General features: G+C 46.6%; 1 protein-coding gene across 1 annotated transcript in view; it reads right to left on the bottom strand.

The window, feature by feature from the left end:
• LOC311113759 (growth factor receptor-bound protein 2-like) overlaps positions 1-19,857 on the bottom strand; it is a 37,538-nt gene that overhangs the window by 13,359 nt on the left and 4,322 nt on the right. The gene's annotated exons all lie outside the window — the stretch shown is intronic.

The raw sequence follows: 19,857 nt of genomic DNA, 5'->3' as shown, positions 1-19,857 counted from the left end.
TACTCTTTCCATTACATAACCTGACCAGGTGAATCCAGGTGAACGCTATGATCCCTTATTGATGTCATTTGTTAAATCACTTCAATCAGTGTAGATGAAGGGGAGGAGACAGGTTAAATAATGATATTTAAGCCTTGAGACAATTGAAACATGGATTGTGTAAAACAAAAGATTTAAGTGCCTTTGAACAGGGTATGGTAGTAGGTGCCAGGCGCACTGGTTTGAGTGTGTCAAGAACTGCAACGCTGCTGGGTTTTTCACGCTCAACAGTTTCCCGTGTGTATCAAGAATGGTCCACCACCCAAAGGACATCCAGCCAACTTGACACAACTGTGGGAAGCATTGGAGTCAACATGGGCCAGCATCCCTGTGGAACGCTTTCGACACCTTGTAGAGTCCATGCCACGATGGATTGAGGCTGCTCTGAGGGCAAAAAAGGGTGCAACTCAATATCAGGAAGGTGTTCCTAATGTTTTGTACACTCAGTGCATTTCCCCCATATGCAATGGGGAAAATACTGCTTAGAACACACCATACATCTCATAACTGCCATGTACCATACATATTTCCCCCCTAACCTCCCATACCTCCATTCACAAAGCCTAGCCAGGTGAAAGGATATTCCTTTCCCCAACCCAGGCCCCATGTGTCCTAGTCTAGGTCAGTTAACCTGAACGTGATCATCTGGAGGCTCCACAGTGGGACCTGAACAGACTGCCACCACACCACACCAGCACTACACAAGACCCAGACCCCCTCCTGTCCCCACAGAGACACCATCTGTCACAACCACTCTGTTTCCGGATCCATCAGCATCAATGGCTGACACTAACACTCCGTAACCGGGCCAGAGAGCTCCCTGAGAGACAACGACCAAACACTCAGTGGAGTTAAATGGGTTTTTAGGGTTGGATGGAAGAGGATTCCGGTTGATAGAACATGAATTGGATTTTAGGTGTGAGTGGGAGAAGTAGTAGTATGAGTCTTGGTGGAATTGCTCTTTCTGGATGAGTTTGTTTTGGAGTGAAAAATTGCTTATATTGTCTATAAAGGCAACTTCTACCTAGACAGATTAGTTCAAACATATGAACTTACACCTCCACTCTTTATTTCCTTGTCTATGTCTGATGCCAAACCAACTCAGCTTCCGCACGGGAGTGGGGCCTGCATCGTCTCCTACAGTGTCTCCACACTCTATGGTGGATGACCCGTCATCTTAGTGGAGAGAAATGACCTGGCTCAGTCTCTTAGCCTTCGCTGGTCTCAGTAAACACCCATTAATCTTAGCTTTCTCTCGTTCTCTCTCTGTCTCTGCCATGGGGCTATGGCGCCACTCTTCCCAGGCCACAAGTGAAATGGACTGCCACTGTAAACACGGGAAACAATGTGCACCAAGCAGGAAAAAAAGACATGGGTTATATTTTAGGCTTACTAATGTAAATAATAGTGGGTTATAAATGTATAGGCAGTTGTGATATGTCACATATGGGCCAATTTTAAAATGGAGCTAACCGCGCTAGTGATTCCTAAAATGCTTTCTATGGTACCATGATCTTCATCAACTCTACTACTGGGCAATTTGACGGTAACAGAATGATGGTGAGACTCAGAATTTTCACTTTAAAATGCATGTCAAACAAAAAACAATGATTGCAAAGTTAAACAAACCCTACAACTCTATTCACAAGGAGGACTTCTAACAATTTCCACTGAAAATGTTACAAAAACACATTTACTTGAAGAACAGTGCAGATGCAAAGTTTGGTAACAGAATGATGGTTTGTGTCGTCATTCTGTTACCAAACTTTGAATCTGCACTGTTCTTCAAGTAAATGTGTTTTTGTCAAATGTTCTGTGGAAATTGTTAAAAGTCGTCCTTGTGCAAAGAGTTGAATGCTTTTGTTTGACACACATTTTAAAGTGAAAAATCGGAGTCTCAGCATCATTCTGTTACCGTGGAATTGCCCCACTGTATACCATAGATATTTGTTCCAAAAATATCTATAACCTGGAATCAGTGTTGTACTAGCTGACCTCCTTTTCCTGTGGAGGGAAATCTGCATATATGCAAAATCTGCCCCAATTTCTGTTCTATTGAATTCAAATCCCCCATTGGCAGAGAGGAGGGGTTTAAGATAAAGATAAGCAAGCATACAACACACACACACAGAAAGTGACAGATTATGAGGAGGTGGATACCCCTATTTGTTCTGAGGGAGGCTGGTGTGTGTGTGTCTCTACTGTTGGCTTCTGACTGCTTTCCAATCTGCCAATCACACACACACACACACACACACACACACACATATCTACCAGCTGTCCCTCAGTCAGTACCTCCCATAGCATGCGCCAGCACAATGTGTGTGTGGCACATGCCTCTTTCGAACACTGGCCGGCTGTCCCTCTAAACTCTGCATGACCTCACACTCCAAAACACGGTAATAACCACTCACACAGGTTGAGAGCGCAGAAGATACACATACACACAGAGAGAGAGACACTCACACACACACACACACACACACACACACAGTTCCACCCCCCTCCCCCTTTCAGACACACACGCCCAGCTGCTCAGTACTGGTGACTCACCCAGTGCTCCGTCACAGCCAGTCTGTACCCTGGGGGCTGTGTTGGCCTGAGCATGATTCTAAAGTGATAGCTACTGCTAGTGATAAAGAGAGAGTGGTGCTGTAACCTTGTGAAGAGTCAGAGCCTGTAGTATGACTCACTGTGGGCCAAGTGGCTATGACTGCATGCTGCTCATACATGAATCTCTGAGGGAGAGGGAGAGCTAATGTCTCTGTGCCAGTGTAAGTGTGTGCGTGTGTGTGTCTGTGGGAGTGAGTACATCCATCTGTGTGTGTGCCTGTCTGTGCACTCCCATGTCTGTGTGGAAATGTGCAACAGTGTCTCTGTGTGTCTCTGTGTGTGTGTGTGTGTGTGTGTGTGTGTGTGTGTCTCTGTGTGTGTGTGTGTGTGTGTGTGCCTGTCTATGTGTGTGTGTGTGTGTGTCTGTCTCTCTGTGTGTGTGTGTGTCTGTCTCTGTGTATGTGTGTGTGTGTGTGTCTGTCTCTGTGTGTGTGTGTGTGTGTGTCTGTCTCTGTGTGTGTTTGTGTCTGTCTCTGGGTCTGTGTGTGTCCGACTCTCTCTCTGTGTGTGTGTGTGTGTGTGTGTGTCTCTCTCTGTGTGTGTGTGTGTGCGTCTGTCTCTCTGTGTGTGTGTGTGTGTGTGTGTGCGTCTGTCTCTCTGTGTGTGTGTGTGTGTGTGTGTGTGTGTGTGTGTGCGTCTATCTCTCTGTGTGTGTGTGTGCGTCTGTCTCTCTGTGTGTGTGTGCGCGTCTGTCTCTCTGTGTGTGTGTGTGTGTGTGTGTGTGTCTGTCTCTGTGTGTGTGTGTGTGTGTGTGTGTGTGTGTCTGTCTCTCTGTGTGTGTGTGTGCATGTCTCTCTGTGAGTGTGTGCGTCTGTCTCTCTGTGTGTGTGCGTCTCTCTCTCTCTGTGTGTGTGTGTGTGTGTGTGTGTGTGTGTGTGTGTGTGTGTGTGTGTGTGTGTGTGTGTGTGTGTGTCTGTCTCTGTGTGTGTGTGTGTGTGTGTGTGTGTCTGTCTCTCTGTGTGTGTGTGTGCATGTCTCTCTGTGAGTGTGTGCGTCTGTCTCTCTGTGTGTGTGCGTCTCTCTCTCTCTGTGTGTGTGTGTGTGTGTGTGTGTGTGTGTGTGTGTGTGTGTGTGTGTGTGTGTGTGTGTGTGTGTGTGTGTGTGTGTGTGTGTGTGTCTCTCTGTGTCTGTAGGAGGCTGGTGGGAAGGAAATTAAGGAGATAATGATTCTCCTCTGCGAGGCAGGAGCTCCGGCTGCTGATAAAAGTAATTAAGCTAATGCTAGGAAACAAGGCGCTAGTGCTCTGACGAACAGAGAGAGAGAGAGAGAGAGAGAGCGAGAGAGAGAGAGAGCGAGAGAGAGAGAGAGAGAGAGAGAGAGAGAGAGAGAGAGAGAGAGAGAGAGAGAGAGAGAGAGAGAGAGAGAGAGAGAGAGAGAGGAAGAGAAGGATAAGTAGAGGGAGGAGACGACAGAGGGGGAAAGAGAGAGACATGTACACAGAAGTAGAGGGTGTGTCCTGTATGTGAGTGTGTGTGGTTTGGGGGGCTGTATGAGGGTCATAACAGGTGGAACAACAGTAGAGTACTGGACTCTATACTGGAAGCAATGTGGTCGCTCTCCACCTTCATATTAACCCTTCCAACCCAACCATAAGAGTAAGACGTAAGAGAGAGCGTTTCTCTTAAGACACATCTAATCCATGGTTTGGAAGGCTATAACTTTGTTATCATTGTTTTTCATTCCTATAAAGACTTTGAGAGCATGTTATGAAAAAATCAAGGCCATGCGGCCATGCATTTGGCACTATAGCAAAGTGAATTTGAGCCAGGGATTTGTAAAAGCCAAATAAAGACAAGCGCACTTCAAAGAATGAGACAATCAAAACAGACTAGTAAAACCTATCTGACACTGCAATGGAGACAGTGTCAGTCAATGTCTGTTTTCTGGCTACCATTAACAGTACATTTTGTTGTACAGTACATTGTTTCATCAGTGGCTGTCTAATTCAGTTTGGACTTCCCATAACAGAGGCCGGTAATGTATTTTAAAGCTGGAAAAACATAAAACTGTCGACTTCATGAAATGAGACCACACCACTCAGTGCTATAATAGCATCTGCTAGTTTGATCATATCAGGCCTAGGGGCAGAAACAGAGAGGTAGCCTAGCTGTCACAATAGGCTGACTGGCTGGGGCAAAGACATGCACACACATCTGTCTCTCTTAGCTCTTTCTTCCTCTCACGCATTGATGCATTCTCTCTCTCTGTCTCCACCTTTCTTGATAACTCTCTGTATCCAGATTCATCGCAATCTCTCCCTTTTCTCCCTGTACTACCTCTCCTTTTCTCCCTGTACTACCTCTCCTTTTCTCCCTGTACTACCTCTCCTTTTCTCCCTGTACTACCTCTCCTTTTCTCCCTGTACTACCTCTCCTTTTCTCCCTGTACTACCTCTCCTTTTCTCCCTGTACTACCTCTCCTTTTCTCCCTGTACTACCTCTCCTTTTCTCCCTGTACTACCTCTCCTTTTCTCCCTGTACTACCTCTCCTTTTCTCCCTGTACTACCTCTCCTTTTCTCCCTGTACTACCTCTCCTTTTCTCCCTGTACTACCTCTCCTTTTCTCCCTGTACTACCTCTCCTTTTCTCCCTGTACTACCTCTCCTTTTCCCTTCTGTCTCCACTTCTCTCTCTCTATTTTCTATACAGAAGCACAATGACATGTATAGGCTAAGTTATCAGCAACCATATCACAGTGCTAACGGAGGGCGAAGCTATAAGCTCCTGCTTCCCATTCAGCATGCAGAACCATAGACAGTGGCTGTATTGAATTATATATATATATACATATCAGTATGGTAATCGCCTCACAGAGTGTTAGTGGTCGTGGCTGAGGCACATTCTTCTGGACTGATGTCGTTGCCTTGTTGTAAACCTCTGTAAGGGCATTGAGGCTGTTGCATTTACAAGATCAGGCCCCGGAGTCATCTCCTTCACAGCTGCCACACACACACACACACACACACACACAGACACACACACCGACACACACACAAACACCATCATGATCATCCCAAATCCTCATTCTGCCATCTCCTAAACCAGACGTGATAGTCTTGTGATGGCCCCATTACTGCTGCAGCCACCATGCCCTGAGGAACTAAGTGTGTGTGTGTGTGTGTGAAGAACCACTGTCACGGTTTCGGCCGAGACTGCTCCTCCTCCTGGTTCGGGCAGGCTTCGGCGTTCGCTGTCCCCGGAGTACTAGCTGCCACCGTTGAATGTTTCGTGGTGTGATTGCTTTGGTCTGTCTTGTACACCTGTGTCTGTTTGTGTTCTGATTACGTGTCCTATAAGTTCCCTGTTTTGTATTGGTTAGATTGTGTGTTGTTGTCTGCCTGTATTTCGGAGCTGCGTGTTGATGCTCTGTTTGTTTGTTTAGTGTTTACGCATGGTTTACGTATTCACTCGCCTCTGTTTGTTTCGAGGCCGTGTATTGTATTTTGCACTTTTGACTAGTAAAGTCTGTTGGACGAAGCCTCTGTGTCCTGCGCCTGACTCCTCCACCACATCCACATCGGTTCATCTGACAACCACTGTGGTTTTTCAGGAGGAAAGGACACCAGATAGGGCTGTACGTGACATGAGATAAAATGACCTGGGAGGAAGGTCCCTGTTAACACGCTCCCCCATGGGAGTGGAACACTCCTGTCAATGGCTGTGGGTGGCAAAACCACATGCATGGACGCATACTAACACACATAGAGACACAAACACACTCCCACAGGCATGCACACGCACGGTTTCGCATTTTATTCACATGCACGCACACACACACACCTTACACGCCTATCCACATCTAAATATAGGACACCAATGCTACTGCACCATGTTCTCTCATACTTTAAATAAAAGAAGGTATCATACAAGAGCATGAGAGAGGAGTGGTAGAAGGAAGAGAAGAAGACTGAGGGCGTTAGAGAAGAAGGATGGAAGAGAGGGAGGGAGATGGAAGAGGAGGGGTATTTTGCCACTGCAGAGTGTAGTCCAGAGAGGATTGGGAAGGAATCAAACTACAGGATTATAACCACGGGTGTGAATTCAATCTGGGCAAGAACTCAGCAGACACCATGCTCTTAAATCTAAAGCATATCCACAGGGGGTTCCTCTCCTCGATTCCTCTGCTCCTTCACTCCGTCGACACACTTACTGCCTTCTGCCTCCTAATTGCCCGCACTGGCAAAAACAAGAGAGACTTGTGTGTGGTGTGTGAGTGTGAGGAATTTGTGTGTGTGTGTTTCAGTGTGTGTGTGTATGTATATATGTGTTTCAGTTTACGTGTGTGAGTGTGTTCTGTATCCACAACCAGCCAGGGAACAAGGCATTCAGGGCGAATACTGGTTGCTGGTGCGTCATGAATATACATGAGATGGGAGAAGAGAAGGAAGGAGAGAAAAAAATAGAGCATAATGAAATAGAGAAATACAGAGAGAGAGAGAGAGAGAGAGAGAGAGAGAGAGAGAGAGAGAGAGAGCAAGAGAGAGAGAGATACAGAGAGAGCAAGAAAGAGAGAGAGAGAAATACAGAGAGAAAGAGAAATACAGAGAGAGAGCGAGAGAGAGAGAGAGAGAGCAAGAGAGAGAGAGAGCGAGAGAGAGAGAGAGAGAGAGAGAGAGAGAGAGAGAGAGAGAGAGAGAGAGAGAGAGAGAGAGAGAGAGAGAGAGAGAGAGAGAGAGAGAGAGAGAGAGAGAGCGAGAGACACACACACAGGAGGCAGGCTTATCTTTCTCCCTGAGAGGTAAACAGGCGAGGTGTCTGTGGAGGCGTGTGGGGAAACAGACGGGCGATACCTGACAGAAAACTTAATGAACTATGTGAGGGGAATCAGAGTGTGTGTGTGTGTGTGTTGGGAATCAGAGCAGACAACAACATTGGTCAACTGCAGAGGGGAACGTGCAAAAGGAATGTATTTATATCTACACTGAACAAAAATATAAACGCAACAATCAACAATTTCAAAGATTTTACTGAGTTACAGTTCATATAAGGAAATCAGTCAATTGAAATAAATTCATTAGGCCCTAATCTATGGATTTCACATGACTGGGAATAAAGATATGCATCTGTTGGTCACAGATACCTTTAAAAAAAAGTAGGGGCGTGGATCAGAAAACCTGTCAGTATCTGGTGACCACCATTTGCCTCATGCAGCGTGACACCTCTCCTTCGCATAGAGTTGATCAGGCTGTTGATTGTGGCCTGTGGAATGTTGTCCCCCTCCTCTTCAATGGCTCTGCGAAGTTGCTGGATATTGGCAGGAACTGGAACACGCTGTCGTACACGTCGATCCAGAGCATCCCAAACATGCTCAATGGGTGACATGTCTGGTGAGTATGCAGGCCATGGAAGAACTGGGATATTTTCAGCTTCCAGGAATAGTGTATAGATCCTTGCGACATTGGGCCGTGCATTATCATAATGAAACATGAGGTGATGGCGGCGGATTAATGGCATGACAATGGGCCTCAGGATCTCATCACGGGTATCTCTGTGCATTCAAATTGCCATTGATAAAATGCAATTGTGTTCGTTGTCCGTAGCTTATGCCTGCCCATATCATAACCCCACTGCCACCATGGGGCACTCTGTTCACAACGTTGACACCCGCAAACCGCTCGCTCACACAAAGCCATCTGCCCTGCACAGTTGAAACAATGATTAATCCGTGAAGAGCACACTTCTCCAGCATGCCAGTGGCCATCGAAGGTGAGCATTTTCCCACTGAAGTCGGTTAAGACGCTGAACTGCAGTCAGGTAAAGACCCTGGTGAGGACGACGCGCACGCAGATGAGCTTCCCTGAGAGAGCATGCAGATGAGCTTCCCTGAGAGAGCATGCAGATGAGCTTCCCTGAGAGAGCACGCAGATGAGCTTCCGTGAGAGAGCATGCAGATGAGCTTCCCTGAGAGAGCATGCAGATGAGCTTCCCTGAGAGAGCACGCAGATGAGCTTCCCTGAGAGAGCATGCAGATGAGCTTCCCTGAGAGAGCATGCAGATGAGCTTTCCTGAGAGAGCATGCAGATGAGCTTCCGTGAGACGGTTTCTGCCAGTTTGTGCAGAAATTATTCGGTTGTGCAAACCCACAGCTTCATCAGCTGTCCGGGTGGCTGGTCTCAGACGATCCCCCAGGTGAAGAAGCCGGATGTGGAGGTCCTGGGCTGGCGTGGTTACACGTGATCTACAGTTGTGAGGCCGGTTGGACGTACTGCCAAATTCTCTAAAATGACGTTGGAGGCGGCTTATGGTAGAGAAATGAACATTCAATTCTCTGGCAACAGCTCTGGTGGACATTCCTGCAGTCAGCATGCCAATTGTACACTCCCTCAAAACTTGAGACGTCTGTGGCATTGTGTTTTGTGACAAAACTGCACATTTTAGAGTGGCCTTTTATTGTCCCCAAGGTGACCTATGTAATGATCATGCTGTTAAATCAGCTTCTTGATATGCCACACCTGTCAGGTGGATGGATTATCTTGGCAAAGGATAAATACTTACCAACAGGGATGTAAATATATTTGTGCACAACATTTTAGAGAAATAAGCTTTTTGTGCATTTGGAACATTTCTGGGATCTTTTATTTCAGCTCATGAAACATGGGGCCAACACTTTACATGTTGCGTTCATATTTTTGTTCAGTATATTTCCGAATTTCACGAAGAAGCTCTACATAAACGCACGAGAATCTGCTTTGTCGCCATAACTTACAAATAGTTCTTTAAGCTCCGATTTATAGTAGCATACTGTAGGAATTGGTATTGTGAACAACGTGGTGCATTTCCATGTACAGTACAGTGATTTGCATCCATTTAGACCTCTGAAACAAACAACTATGTCATGTCTACAACATTATCCAACCCACTGCTTTATGAAAATAACAACATTAAGCATTGATGCATACTTTGCATAGTAACATGGTACCTAGTGTGTCTACAACATCATCCAAACTACTTCTTTACATAAATAGCAACACTAAACATTGATGCATAGTATAATAGCATGGTGTACAAAGCAGCGGTGTATGCCCCTTACATCACAGTCACACTACAACATTACACAATCCTCTAGTTGGAATTAATCTTGCATTGCCAGTTGCCACACTTTCAAGACATTCAAGACTTCACTTGGATAAAGTCAGTGGTAATCGAGGTTCATTACGCAACCCTCTAGTTTTCTGGGATTTTGGATGGAGCCTAGCATGTAGCAGCTGGGGCCTTGCTTCCTGGAGAGCTGTGTGCTGTTGTGTCCCTCTCTGCCCCCTGTCCTGGTCCTGCCCAGTTGGCCCCGGTTCCAGCCTCTGTTTTGGGGCTAATCCATGAGGTCTATTTATCCTGTGTCAGAGGAAGGGATAAAGGGTGAGGAGCGACAGCTAAACCGCTAATCCAGCTACAGCACTGGGACACTTTTAACGATATCCCAGATTGGGGCTGTCTGGATTAGAAAGGAGAGAGAGTCTGGCTGATGTCTAGTCAAACAATCTGGACTGCAGGAACTCCAGGGAGAGAGAGAGAAAGAAATAGAACGAGTGTGTGAAAGAGCAGGCCCACTAGGTTCAGACAGGCAGTCACAACAGAGCCCACTCAGACTAGACTGGAGAGAGGCTCAGTGTAGGGGACAGGGCTCTGAGGGCCTAGTCTGACCAGATGGCCCCTCTCAGACACTCTCTCCCCCTGGGAGGGCTTTCTATCTATGTCTGCAAACTGTCAACAACACTAGAGTTTCAGGGTCAGCGCAGAGAGAGAGAGAGAGACAGAGAGGCGAGAGAGAGAGAGACAGAGAGGCGAGAGAGAGAGAGACAGAGAGGCGAGAGAGAGAGAGAGACAGAGAGGCGCGAGAGAGAGAGAGAGAGAGAGAGAGAGAGCGAAGAATCAACAGGAGCTTTTAGTGCAGGAGAAGAAAGCATACACGAACAAACACATGCACGTCACAAGCTAACCCCTCTACCCTGCTCTCTGCCTGCTTCACTGACAGGTGTAGTGAGTGGTATGACATCTTCCGCTTGTGAAGGAGCGCAGGGGTTACTTAGGGGAGGAATGAGTCACTCTGATACTCTGGCTGGGAAGATGAAGAGAAGATGAGTGTCCCTGGTGTATCGCTAACGCTAACTATGTCTCTCGCCTCACAAGAGACACAGCGGGCAGCCGGGCCTGGGCACGTTAGCGCTGACTTAAACAAGTTAGCGCGGTAATGCTAACTGACTCACCCCAGGTGACAGACGAGCAGACGCTACAGAGGTAACTGCAACTGATCCTATTTTGAGGAGAACTATTAAACTAGGCTATGCTTTAGTGCAGGAGAAAGCACACATATCACGATCTGGCCCTGCTCTGCTGTGAGGTATGACATCTTCTGTGGTGCTATGCTCAGTGTTTTCCACTAGCGCTGTCTATCGGCTATACAGCCGATTACTGACACATTTTCAGCCGGCTAGCTTAAACTAGCTAGGCTACTTTCAATTCACTAGTCAGAAAAAAAAAGTCTGCAGTGCCCTCTCTCGCTACAATGAACGATATGCATCTTCTAGCGACCTATTGATAAGACAGGCAACTGTCAGTCACAAAGTGAGCGATGACGGCGAAACACTGCTGATTTGACAGTCTGCGGTCTGTCCCGCCTCTCGGTACTTGGGTGTGTGTGTTGTGTGCGCTGTGGTTGCAGTCAAATTTCTTTACACGGAGGGAGAGCATGAATTTGCATGTCCCATATAATGTGAGTGAATTTGCACGTCCTATATAATGTGCTAACGATGAGTCTAAATCCACTTAGCCTATTGTTTTCTTTTAGTGAAAGTGATTTACAAAAGTAAACCTTCAATAGTGAACATACTAGCAATATGCTGGCTACTGTTGATAGTCTGTAAAAAGAAAGCTACAAAAAGAAAACTAGCATTAGCCTTGGCTAGCCTACTGTAGCCATGTTGATATAACTTTTGGAACATTTGTCTTAAAGGGACAGTGTCCCTCTTCTCAAAATGACATACTTTAGAAACAAAAATGTATGCAATTAATACAATGCAATTCTAAGGAATAGCTTAACGACGTGCATTGCCAAATTATATTACACAGCTTTTTAATACATATAATAACCAAACGTATCCTATTAATAGCTGAATATAGAGCGAAAGCATGCCAACCTATAGGCCCTGCATGACCCCAGTGTATTTAAAGGGATACTTCTGGGTTTTGGCAATGAAGGAAGATGGAGTTAGTTTTGCAAGCTAATGCTAAGTACCAACTAGCATGCTAGCAGTTACCATAGACTTCCAGCCATTGTACTAATGCTAGTTAGCAATTGCGCTAATGCTAGTTACCAACTTCCTTCAAACTTCAGACATTCATTACCAAAATCTTGAAATATCCCTTTAAGAACTACACCATGTCTGGGCCAGTAGAAATTCTGTTCGGGCCAGTAGATTTTTTGCTAACTGGCCCGACTGGGACAGTGAGAAAAAAAGTTCATGTTGGACCCTGGCATGTTTGATATGCAGCCACGGAGTGGTGGCGCATTGGCTATTTACTTTGCTTTGACTGACGAACAGCAAGCTTGACTTGTTTATAAAAGGTGTCCAACTGACTGAATAAATGTGATCTCATATAGCCTTGCTAGTCATAAATGATACAACGTAGTTACTGTATATGTCCATGGTATCGGGACAAGTAAACTAGAGATCTCGTTTGTATTTTTGATATGAAGTATCAGTCTTAACCGATATTTTGGCAAGACAGTGACGTTAAAGTGAGCGACTCGTCAGTAGTCTACCGAATTGCATCTGTAAGGCCCTCCTGTAGCTCAGTTGGTAGAGCATGGCGCTTGCAACGCCAGGGTTGTGGGTTCGATTCCCATGGGGGGCCAGTATGAAAAATGTAAGTCGCTCTGGATAAGAGTGTCTGCTAAATGTAAGAGAGCCATTCATTTGGCTCCCTAATCTCCATACTGGTAGGCTTTGAATTATTTTAAAAGCTAACTATACTGATTTTCAAAGATATTGATATACAGTAGGTTTACTGATTTAATCTAAGTATTGACAATGGAGTAGTCAACTGCTGCTTCCTGTGTGGCAAAGCCCATATTTAACACCTGCTTCATTCTTCAATCATACCTGAAGCCTATGGAGGTCATCAGACTCTTACAGGATTAAGGCCCAGTGTAGCCAAAATTAAGTTGTTCCTGTGTTTTATATCATATTGCACAACAGCTGATGAAACTAACAACGTAAAAGTGTGAAAATATTTGATCAGTGTTATATCCGGATACATTGTATTTTCAGCCAGAAACTATTAGAATGTACCAGAGGCCACCAAAATAGAGCTTGTTCGGCAAAAATGTTTTAACCCGATCCTGGCTTGCTACTTTTTCAATTAACACTATGCTGTTGTTTAGTGTGAAGGAGCACAGGGGTAACTTAGGGGAATGAGTCACTCTGATCGGGAAGATGAGCAGAAGATGAGAATCCTGTATGTTGGGGCTGGTGCCTGCCTAGCATGTTGGCACTCTAATGCCAACTGACTCACCCACGGTGATGACAGAGGCCAGCTGGGGATGAGTCAGCATGAGGCAACAGAGGGTCTACATCTTTTTGTCCCAACTAGGCAACAAACCTAACCAACTGAGCTAATTGATCAGTTCAGTGATTGACTGAATTTAACACAGCTGGTCTTCCAGGTCAGTTCAATCAAAAACATGGCAGTAAAGAACTAGGGTTGAGAGTCCTGTATGTTGGCACTCAAGGACTAGGGTTATCCCAGAGAGGAAGGCTTATTCCCAATACCTCCCCTTAGCCCTCCTCCTCATTTTAGAGGGTCGCTCAGTAGTGGAGTGGCACTCGAAAATGGAGCAACTAGTGGTAGGGAGAGCTAAATTAGGTCTAGGGAATGGGACATCACTATATAACTTGCGCACATCAGAAACTGCAAATGGATACCATGACGACGAGCCTTTTGTTTTTCACAATGCCTGTACTGGCGGCAATAATAGCTTTCCTTATATTTCTCATGCAACAAATACGTACTTACCATATGAGCAACAAATGAGAACAGCAGAACAACAATATGCACGTAATGTCTCCATCCTCTGGTTGTGGTTCAATGTGGACTACTACTGAAGCAGGACTTTCATTCCTTAGCAGTTTGACATATAACAGTCACATTTCCTTCACTCAGTCATTACCAGTGGAAGCATTGTAACTAGAACAATTAAAACCACTGTTCTGAACTAGTATTTATACCAAACGTTTTAGAGTCCATACACAGATCGTTTACATAGCTACGCTACCTGCATTGGCAAATATTTTCAATCTCTAACGTTAATGTTAAGTTTAGGGGATGTGAAAAAAAATGCGTAACTTTTAAATGCCAATTTTTGTATCGGTTTTCCGTTAAAACTATAAGAAATTAATACAAAATTCCATGTGAATTCACAATGCAGATGGTCTACATCACACTTCCCGCGGAGAGAGAAAATTGGCGCGTGTAGCTTGCTGTTGGCGCGTGTAGCTTGTTGTTGTCCAATCACAAGTCCTCAATCCGGCACTAGGCTACAGTCATAGCCAGAGGCTCCGTGTGGCAGATATCTAGGCTAATCAATGGAAGATGGAATAAAAATGACAGAACTAAAAGTTAAATGAGAAGGACAGGCTACAACTCTGAGAGCCAACAGGTAGGCTGCTACTTAATGGAATGGAATGGAAAGCGCACAGTTAAAATTATGTATAGTCACTTTACCCCTACCCTGCATGGCTGCTGCCTCTCTCTCCCTCGTGCAGCTCCGGTAAATAAAGTGGCTTTTTTCCCCTCCTACTAAATGTTACAGCATTGTTGCGTTAGGTATTTGTTTAAAACAAAAAAATCCCTTTATGGTGATGATCGGGACTTGTTTGTGGTAGCACTGTGAGAAAAAAACTTGTGAGAAAATAAAAACTGTGCTTTTCGGTTAGGGATTTTTTCTTAACATTAACAATCCCAATTTCATTTCAACGTTTTAAAGTTTAAACGTTCACACCCCTAGTTAAGTTACTACAATAAAGAACAACGACAAGTGAAATCTTTTTTTATGAACAGCAAAACAAGCTTACAAAATTGTACAATCAATTTGCAGTAAATGCTTTAGCTAGCTAGCTAAGGTAGATTATTTACATCCACTGCACTGGGTTTCACAAGATGACAGCCTGGTTTCCTGGTTTATTCAGGAGTCCCTAAAACATGAAACAACACAAATCACAATTCATACAAATGTCACGCCCATATAGCAAGCTAAATGTATGGCTAGTTGGCTAATGTTAGCTAGTCAGCTTGTTAAATAGCGATTTTTGTAAATTAACTTTATGACCAAAAAATATGCATAATCCTTTTCTGCATTAACATATTCCTCTTAACTGTACATTGTTTTGCATGATTTGTTATGACGTTATAATTACTTACGTTTGCTTCCATCATAGTATTTTTGCCAGCCATCTTCCTGAAGCAACTTTAGAGACTTGGGTCGCAGAGCTTCATGGGAGTTCTGATAACCACTCGATAGGAAGTCTGCATGTCAATTCGCTTCATTAGGAGGGACAACTACAGGGCTAAAAGGCACTATCCCTCGCTCAAAGTTGAATTGGAACACCACTCCGACTCAATGCGACTCGAGGGATGGTGCAAAATGGAGGGGGAGGACTAAAGGGGAGGTACTGGGATTAAGCCCGAAGAGGTGAAGCAAGTGGGTTTACTCCACCCAAAATCTGTCCACATTTAGCAGCTCATTAATTCTTAAGTAAGTGAGGAGTTTTTGTATGGGGGCAATGAGAGAGTGTCGAATTTAGTCAAGATAAAATGTATTGCTATTGTGATATCTAATAGACATTTCGTAATGCTTAGGTTGTTATGAGTGTACTGACATAAGTGTGATGCACGTGACATCCCGGCAACTTGGAGAAAAAAACACTTTATATCAGAGTTGTCCCTGTTGGAATTCGTGACAGTCTATGCATATTCATGAGGCTAGCATAGCATCTCTCTACATTGAATACAGGCGGTTGAAGTCAACACCCCTCATCGAATATTCAAAAAAGTATTCAATAACGAGATGTATACACCAATCACCAGAGAGGAATAGGCAGGAGCCTGCCATTCCGCTCTGTGGGCAACGAATCCCATTGTTAGGGCGGAGACACACATCCCGTCATTTATATCCAGTATCTCTGGTTATACCCAAACTCTAGTCTATACCCAGAGTTTCTGTTGAGGGTTTCTGATGAGTTTTGTGACACCACTGCCTCTTCTGAGAAGTAATAGTTACAATATTGTAACAATCCCATTACAACCGTTTCTATGCACATTCAAACAAAGAACCATATTTTTCAGTTCCAGAAGCCATATGGAAATGACACTTTGGGAACCACATAAGCAAAAGTTATGGGTGTTTTCATGCACATTATGTTGATGAATTGTGTTCATCACGACGGCCAAATTACAGGATGGGAGGAGAAGAGGGAGAGAGGAGATTGGGAGATAAATGACGCAAATCACACACACACACACACACACACACACACAAATACACAGAAGTGCACACACACGCGGTTCCTGAAACAATTACGCTTTCCTGGAGTTGAAGGAAACCAGTAAATAATCCTGAAGTGAGCATTTAGCCTGTTCTCTCCATTCCCCTGAAGTATATAAATAGAGTGAGAACGATCAATATCAGGAAGTGGATCTATTGGCATCACAGTAAAGACAACTGAGGTGTGAGAAGGCAACTGTGCATCCGAAATGGAACCCTATCTTCCTATATAGCGGCGCACTACTTTTGATTGGGCCCATAAGGCTCTGGTCAAAAGTAGTGCACTATTTAGGGAATAGGGAGCCATTTCAGGGTGTTGCAATAAAAAAACCAAAGCTTAGGGAGGGAGGGAAAACAAAGCTTCTAGTTAGAAAGCCATCCGTTTTAAGCTAACAGGCCAGGGTATTGTATTATATGGTTGGTCCACATGGGAGAAGGCCGGTTTAGGTTTAATCAATGGTTAAAGCATTTGACTGGACTTAAGAGATGGATCTTGGAAACAGCACTGGAGAGAGGGTGAGAGGCTGTGTGTGTGTGTGTGTGTGAGAGAGAGAGAGAGAGAGAGAGAGAGAGAGAGAGAGAGAGAGAGAGAGAGAGAGAGAGAGAGAGAGAGAGAGAGAGAGAGAGAGAGAGAGAGAGAGGAGAGAGAGAGAGAGAGAGAGAGAAGAAAGAGTGTGTGAGAGGAGAGGGTGAGAGGTTGCACTGGAGAGGGTGAGAGGGTTGCACTGGGAGAGGGTGAGAGGGTTGCACTGGAGAGGGTGAGAGGGTTGCACTGGGAGAGGGTGAGAGGGTTACACTGGGAGAGGGTGAGAGGGTTACACTGGAGAGGTGAGAGGGTTGCACTGGGAGAGGGTGAGAGGGTTGCACTGGGAGAGGGTGAGAGGGTTACACTGGGAGAGGGTGAGAGGGTTACACTGGGAGAGGGTGAGAGGGTTGCACTGGAGAGGGTGAGAGGGTTACACTGGGAGAGTGAGAGGGTTGCACTGGGAGAGGGTAGAGGGTTGCACTGGAGAGGGTGAGAGGGTTGCACTGGAGAAGGGTGAGAGGATTACACTGGGAGAGGGTGAGAGGGTTACACTGGGAGAGGGTGAGAGGGTTGCACTGGGAGAGGGTGAGAGGGTTGCACTGGGAGAGGGTGAGAGGGTTTACACTGGGAGAGGGTGAGAGGGTTGCACTGGAGAGGGTGAGAGGGTTACCTGGAGAGGGTGAGAGGGTTGCACTGGGAGAGGTGAGAGGGTTGCACTGGGAGAGGGTGAGAGGGTTACACTGGAGAGGGTGGAGGGTTGCACTGGAGAGGTGAGAGGGTTACACTGGGAGAGGGTGAGAGGGTTGCACTGGGAGAGGGTTGCACTGTGAGAGGGTGAGAGGGTTACACGGGAGAGTGGCGCAGTGTCTAAGCACTGCATCGCAGTGCAAGCTGTGCCACTAGAGATCCTGGTTCGAATCCAGGCTCTGTCGTAGCCGACCGCGACCGGAGAGACCCATGGGGCGGCGCACAATTGGCCCAGCGTCGTCCAGCGTAGGGAGGGAATGGCCGGCAGGATGTAGCTCAGTTGATAGAGCATGGCGTTTGCAACGCCAGGGTTGTGGGTTCGATAAATAATGTATGTGCTAACTGTAGTCGCTCTGGATAAGAGCGTCTGCTAAATGACTAAAATGTAAATGTAAAGAGGGTGAGAGGGTTGCACTGGGAGAGGGTGAGAGGGTTACACTGGGAGAGGGTGAGAGGGTTGCACTGGGAGAGGTGAGAGGGTTGCACTGGGAGAGGGTGAGGGTTACACTGAGAGGTGAGAGGGTTGCACTGGGAGAGGGTGAGAGGGTTGCACTGGAGAGGGTGAGAGGGTTGCACTGGAGAGGGTGAGAGGGTTGCACTGGAGAGGTGAGAGGGTTACACTGGGAGAGGGTGAGAGGGTGCACTGGGAGAGGGTGAGAGGGTTACACTGGGAGAGGGTGAGAGGGTTGCACTGGGAGAGGGTGAGAGGGTTACACTGGGAGATGGTGAGAGGGTTACACTGGAGAGGGTGAGAGGGTTACACTGGGAGAGGGTGAGAGGTGCACTGGAGAGGGTAGAGGGTTGCACTGGGAGAGGGTGAGAGGGTTACACTGGAGAGGGTGAGAGGTTGCACTGGGAGAGGGTGAGAGGGTTACACTGGGAGAGGGTGAGAGGGTTGCACTGGGAGAGGGTGAGAGGGTTGCACTGGGAGAGGGTGAGAGGGTTACACTGGAGAGGGTGAGAGGGTTACACTGGAGAGGGTGAGAGGGTTGCACTGGGAGAGGGTGAGAGGGTTACACTGGGAGAGGGTGAGAGGGTAACACTGGAGAGGGTGAGAGGGTTGCACTGGGAGAGTGTGAGAGGGTTACACTGGGAGAGGGTGAGAGGGTTGCACTGGGAGAGGGTGAGAGGGTTACACTGGGAGAGGGTGAGAGGGTTGCACTGGGAGAGGGTGAGAGGGTTACAACTGGGAGAGGGTGAGAGGGTTGCACTGGGAGAGGGTGAGAGGGTTACACTGGGAGAGGGTGAGAGGGTTACACTGGGAGAGGGTGAGAGGGTTACACTGGGAGAGGTGAGAGGGTTGCACTGGGAGAGGGTGAGAGGGTTGCACTGGGAGAGGGTGAGAGGGTTACACTGGGAGAGGGTGAGAGGGTTGCACTGGGAGAGGGTGAGAGGTTACACTGGAGAGGGTGAGAGGGTTGCACTGGGAGAGGGTGAGAGGGTTGCACTGGGAGAGGGTGAGAGGGTTACACTGGGAGAGGGTGAGAGGGTTACACTGGAGAGGGTGAGAGGGTTGCAACTGGGAGAGGTGTGAGGTTACACTGGAGAGGGGAGAGGGTTACACTGGGAGAGGGGTGAGGAGGGTTGCACTGGGAGAGGGTGAGAGGGTTACACTGGGAGAGGGTGAGAGGGTTACACTGGGAGAGGTGAGAGGGTACACTGGGAAGAGGGTGAGAGGGTTACACTGGGAGAGGGGTGAGAGGTTGCAGCAACCTGGGAGAGGGTGAGAGGGTTCACTGGGAGAGGGTGAGAGGGTTGCACTGGAGAGGGTGAGAGGGTTGCACTGGGAGAGGGTGAGAGGGTTGCACTGGGAGAGGGTGAGAGGGTTGTTTTCCGAGGCATTAGGCAGAGCTGTGTTGGATCGCAGCTTTGAGGAAAAACATCATGTTGAAGAGCCCACGCTAGTCCCACTGCGGATTAGTTTAGTGTGTGTGTCTGCGTGCGTGTATGTTTTCCAGGGTGGGCTTCACACAGTTTTGTGTGTGTGCAAATTTGCACACACTGTGCATGGTGTATCTGCTTGCACCTTTTTGTTATTTGTGTGGGTGAGAGTCAAGAAAAACATTAGCTGTTGACAGGGAAACCATGTCTTGCTTTTCACACTGTCGGGCCCATGATCACACTCTTAGCTAAGATGCGATCTGATACAGGACAGAATAAGTAGCAGTAGGGAGCGTGTTGTGGTGAGCCTCAACTACTGTAGCTCCTGGAGCGAATTTAAGACTGGGTGAAGTCAACCCATGCTAAATGAAACTCTATTGGACAGTTGTGAAGTCTGGAAAGTTTTGAGCACACCTGAAAGACAGACACTCTTTCTCTTCTACCTCGTTCCTTAGAATTTGTGAATCTCAGGACATTCCCAACAGAAATGAGCGAACTCGGCATCTTACCATCT

Source organism: Coregonus lavaretus, assembly GCF_964263955.1.
Source record: "Coregonus lavaretus genome assembly, chromosome: 40".
NCBI classification, from domain to species: Eukaryota; Metazoa; Chordata; class Actinopteri; order Salmoniformes; family Salmonidae; genus Coregonus; species Coregonus lavaretus.
This window is presented reverse-complemented; position numbering and strand designations above follow the sequence as displayed.